This window comes from Mesoplodon densirostris, chromosome 18 (assembly GCF_025265405.1).
Source record: "Mesoplodon densirostris isolate mMesDen1 chromosome 18, mMesDen1 primary haplotype, whole genome shotgun sequence".
NCBI lineage: Eukaryota > Metazoa > Chordata > Mammalia > Artiodactyla > Ziphiidae > Mesoplodon > Mesoplodon densirostris.
Window position 1 is genome coordinate 48296029 of NC_082678.1, and position 5432 is coordinate 48301460.

Below are 5432 nucleotides of genomic sequence, written 5' to 3' on the forward strand. Positions count from 1 at the left end.
AGACTGGGAACATGATTTCCCCCCAAATCAGAGTGCTCTTGCCTGCAGAAGAAATCTGCAACCACAGAGCTCCTCGGCAGGCTAAGAGTTTCCCCAAAAGAGAAGGGCCTTGTAGGTAGAAGAAATGGCAGGTGCAAGGCTTAAAGGCAAGGGAAGGTTTAGTTTGGAGTCAGGCTACCTGCCGAGGGGTTTGGATTCATCACCTAGGACAGAAGTTCCCAAAGAACAGATGCCACGTCATGTATGACTTATCTTGGGTTTGGCAGGATCCTGTGAACACACCTAGATCTGGACACCTCCCTGCAAATTAAGTTAAAGAAAAAGCACCACAATCATTTGTTCACTCTGTCAGTAGTAACTGCGTTCCAAGAAGCTGACACCAAGAAGCCGACAGATAAGATAAGCACTGTGATAGGTGCAATTACCAGCTTTACAACTGTAACAACACTGCCTTCCTCTATCAAGTTGGAGCACATGTGAGAGTGACGCCCCAGACATAGCCCAGATGCAGCTGAGGACATGTCCTTTTGAGACGTAACCAAGAATGCTTTGCACCCCTTGCTCACCTCCTATGGGAAGTGCAGTGCCCTCCAGGAGATACCTGACAATTACAGGAAGCTAACTTTGAACAAATGCCTCCACTGGACTCTCCTTTCATTCATTTCATCATTCGACCAATATTCACTTAATGCCTATATGCCAGGCTCTCTGCCAGGCACTTGAGATACAGCAGGAGCAAAAAGACCAAAATCCTTGCTCTTACGGAGCTTGCATTCTAGAGGGGAAGAAAGGACAACGCATGAAACAGATCTGTAAAATTAGAAGGGGATAAGTGCAAGGAAAATCAAGCAGAGAAGGGGGAGTGGGAGAGTTGGGTATGCAGTTTGCAGTGTCAAATGGGCGGGTGAGAGAAGGTCTCCCTGAAGAGGCAACGTTGGAGCAGAGACCGGAAGGAGGTCTCTGAGGGAGTGACTGTGGAGATCCGGGCAGACGGAACAGCAAGTCAAAGCATGGAGGAAGAGGATGGTTAGTGGGACCAAAGAGGAGTGGGCAGGAGGAGGAGAGGAGAAGACAGGCATACTTGCATCTCACCACCTTCAGATGTTCTCGATTTTTCTCAGCTCCACGAGGACAGAGACAAGGAAGTTGGCACCCTCTCCTTTTTTCTTTTTTCTTTTTTTTTTGGCTGCACCGTGTGGCATGCAAGATCTTAGTTCCCCTGCAGTGGAAGTACAGAGCTCTAACCGCTGGACCACCAGGGAATTCCCAGGCACCTTCTCCTTGTTTCCTCCCTGCAAAAGGCATCTGTGTGAGCAGCTCTCCTAAAGGATGGGGCAATCGGGGATTTACATCGTAGCAAAGCAGACAAATGATTCTCAAAAGCCCTGCAGCATGTTACCCCTGGGAACATCTCACTGACCTTTCTAGGAAGGTCCCATCTCCTGCCTTGGTTCCCAGCATGCTCTCCTCCCCTCCACCTGCCTTGCAATTCCCTCACTTTTCTCCCCAGAGCTTTCCCCTAGTGTCTGCCTCCAGACCCTACCTTTGTACATCTTTAGACAGATCCTTGTCTCTGCAAAACTATGGGCTACCCACTGGGGGTGGGGCATCTCTCTTCTTCATTATCCAGAACTCCAGCAGAGACTTGGAAATTTTTCTGTCTCCTTTCTCTCTCCTCGTCTCCATCCATGGATGAAAACTGGGCAGAATTGTACTTTCCCACCAATACCAGTGGTGCCTATACACCCACCAACTTTTGTCTCTCCCTCTCTCTCTCACACACACTTTGCAAGATGTGTCAGTTTTCTCTCTAAATAGCAGTTTTTGTCATCTTCATACAAATAATCTTTTTTTTTTTTTTAAAGGAAAAGCGAGTGTGAGTAGCCCAACTCCAGAGGGTTTCATTTACATAGTACCCTGGAGTTGTGCAGCGCATGACTTGCACAGATGTACGAGGCAGTTTTCATCATTTTAGGAGACACAGGCAGGAAAATAGGTCCTTGGACCTCTGCTCCTTGTCCTTTGCTAAAATAAGGAATTTGGGACTTCCCTGGTGGCACAGTGGTTAAGAATCCACCTGCCAGTGCAGGGGACATGGGTTCGAGCCCTGGTCCGGGAAGATCCCACATGCCGCGGAGCAACTAAGCCCGTGTGCCACAACTACTGAGCCTGCGCTCTAGAGCCCGTGAGCCACAACTACTGAGCCCGTGTGCCGCAACTACTGAGGCTGCACTCTAGACCCCGCGTACCACAGCTACTGAAGCCCGTGCACCTAGAGCCCATGCTCCACAACAAGAGAAGCCACCGCAATGAGAAGCCCGCGCACCGCAACGAAGAGTAGCTCCCACTCACCGCAATTAGAGAAAGCCCGCCTGAGCGCAGCAGCAGACCCAACTCAGCCTAAATAAATAAATAAATTTATTTTAAAAATAAATAAAATAAGGAATGCCTTTCTTCTTCTTCTTCTTCTTCTTCTTTTTTTTTTTTTTTTGCCACACCGCTTGTGGATCTTAGTTCCCCAACCAGGGATTGAACTGCCCTCGGTAGTGAAAGCGCGGGAGTCCTAACCTCTGGACCGACAGGGAATTCCCAGGAATGCCTTTCTTTGGTTAGAGGGGAGGGAGCAGAGAACTTTGATGTGTTTTTCTCTTGAACAGCGAAGGCTTCCCTTCCTTTTCTCCTTTCATCTCTGCTTCTCCTTCAGGCAACTCCAGGAGCATCTTCCTAAACAAGAAGGTCACATTCTTTACATTTTTTGTAGGGCAGATCTCAGGCTTCTCAGGGGCCAGAAGCCACCAGTATAGCTGTAAATCCTTATGTATGAAGGGGAGAGGAGGAGAAGAGAAAGGAGGAAGGGGCAGGGGGGCTTGCCTTCTTCTTGTCCCAAGGCCATTCCTGTTCCCACCTTGTTGGCCTCTGAATTGATAGGTTCTCTGTGCTCCAAGGAAGAGCACACTTGACTAGCTGCTTGGTGCTGGGTATCCCCTCCTTACCAATCTCCTTGCTTATTTTCCAGCTTAGTTATGATTTGTTCTCTCCTCCCTCTCTTCTGTCTTCTCTTTCTTTGTTTCTTTTCTGCCTTTCTTCCTTCCTTCCTTTCTTTCTCCCTCATCCCCTCTTTCTTTTCTTTTCTTTTAAAGTATTTTCTTCTGTCATGTCCATATGCCCTAGAGAGGGGGCTTAGAGGCACGGTTCAGATCCCCATAGGCAGTCCCTGGTAAGGTCCTGCCTTAAAGTCCAGTCATCCTGGGGAAATGCAGAGCAGGCATGTCTCTTCCCCAAAGGACCAGAATTCATCCTGGGCTGGCTTCTTCTGCTGGCTTGTGGTGACATGCTGTGACTAAGCCAGGGTCTTGATAAATCACCCACAGCAGGGAAGTTGTCCTTGCCCCCCAACCCTTTCCAGAGTAGGCCCAGGGGTGTGTGAAGTGGGTCTGGAATAGGTGTGTTATTCATATAAGACCATAAAACCCAGGGCTGACTCATTTTAAAAAAATCAATTTCTGCCATCCTTTCCTCACCCCCATGTCTTGCCATTCCTATCCCAGAAGCCTGAGGATAGAGCAGAGTGACCATATCTCTTTTCTCCTCCCAGGATTTGAATCCCGGCTCCCAACTCAGTGGCTATGTGTATCTGGACAAGTCACCTAACTCTGGCTTCATCTGTAAAATGGGACCAACCCATAGGTTGTTGAGAGGATTAAAAGAAATGATCTATCTAAGGGCAGTTAGCTCTATGCCTGGCAAGTAGTATTCCCTGAATAAATGTTAGCTGTTTTTTTTTTTTAATTTATTTATTTGCTTTTTTTTTTTTTTCTGGCTGCGTTGGGTCTTCGTTGCTGTGTGCGGACTTTCTCTAGTTGCAGCAAGCGGGGGCTACTCTTTGTTGCGGTGCACGGGCTTCTCATTGTGGTGGCTTCTCTTGTTGCGGAGCACGGGCTCTAGGCGCACGGGCCTCAGTAGTTGTGGCACTCAGGCTCGGTAGTTCTGGCTCGCAGGCTCTAGAGCGCAGGTCAGTAGTTGTGGCGCATGGGCTTAGTTGCTCCATGGCATGTGGGATCTTCCTGTACCAGGGCTCGAACCCGTGTCCCCTGCACTGGCAGGCGGATTCTTAACCACTGCACCACCAGGGAAGCCCTGTTAGCTGTTATTATGAAATGATTATGGAGTGTGTCCTACACTAGATGCCTGGCCTTTGAGGAGATCTAGCATGGAATGCAGACGTGTAAACGAAAGATTACAGTATAACAGGTAAGAACTGTAATAGAGATAATATGGACACTGTGCTGTAGATGCAGAGAGGGAGTGATGTGATGGTCAAGAAAGGGGAGGCATTTGAGTTTGAGATCCCAAAAGGAGTGAAGGGTATTCCAGAAAGAAGAAACACAAGATTCATGTAGGAGCAGTGACGATGAGACTGTGGCCTGGTTTCACACTGTGAGATAAACTGGGAGTTCTAACACGTGGAGACTGTTAAAAGTTTTACACAGGGTAGCAGCAGACTCAGAGCTATAACTTAGAAAGTGCAAACTGGCAGATGTGTGCTATGCGATTAGGGGCATCTAGAACACCAGTGAGCAGGTTGTCACAGGAATACAGATATAGATATGGGATGCAGAGATAGAAATGATCTTGACGGCAGGGAGAGCAGAGGATACGCATGACCACAATTAGAGTTTAGAGAATCTGGGCAGATGACTGCGAGCCTCAACGGAGAGGAGAACTCCATACTTCCACCTGGCTTGGCACACTCTGTTCCCTTTGTCTTGAATGCTCTTCTCTGATTGCCATTCAATATTCAGCTCAAGCCACCTCCTCTGGGAAGCCCTCTTGGATTCCTCTACAGAGTGGATTAGGGGGCCCTGCTCTGTATTCCTAGAGCCCCTTGTCCCCCATCATATCACTGGTATTCCTTCGTCATTGACTGTTTCCTGGTTCCTCCTACTGTTCCGAGAATTCGGTGAGGAAAGGGCCCAGCCTTGATGACCTTTGCACCAGCAGGACAAATGTGGTCAACTGTTTGCTGAATGAATCAATGAAAACAAGAACTTTAGCAGGCCTGGAGAGAAGCTGGAGGAACCATCAGAAAAAGACTGTCTCAGGGAACTCAGGCCCTGGGGCCACATCACCTTTTTACTCTAATTTTGTCTCCTAGTCACTGCCTAGAAACCTGGGCCTTCCAGGAACTTGAAACCCGGAGGAGCAAAGAACCGTGCGGCCAACAGTGGACTGGTAGCTGAGGCCCCGCCCCTCGGCCCTAGACTCCGCCTCTCCACCCTCTGCAGTCCCGGTCCCCGCCACGCGACGACGCCCAAGAGGCCGCATGCGCAGTGCGCGCAAGAGCTGCGCCTTGCCCTTCTCCCAATGGCGGGCCGCGGTCCCCTTCCCGGCATCCTCCCAGGGGCAGGGAGCGCGTCATTTCCGGTGGGGAA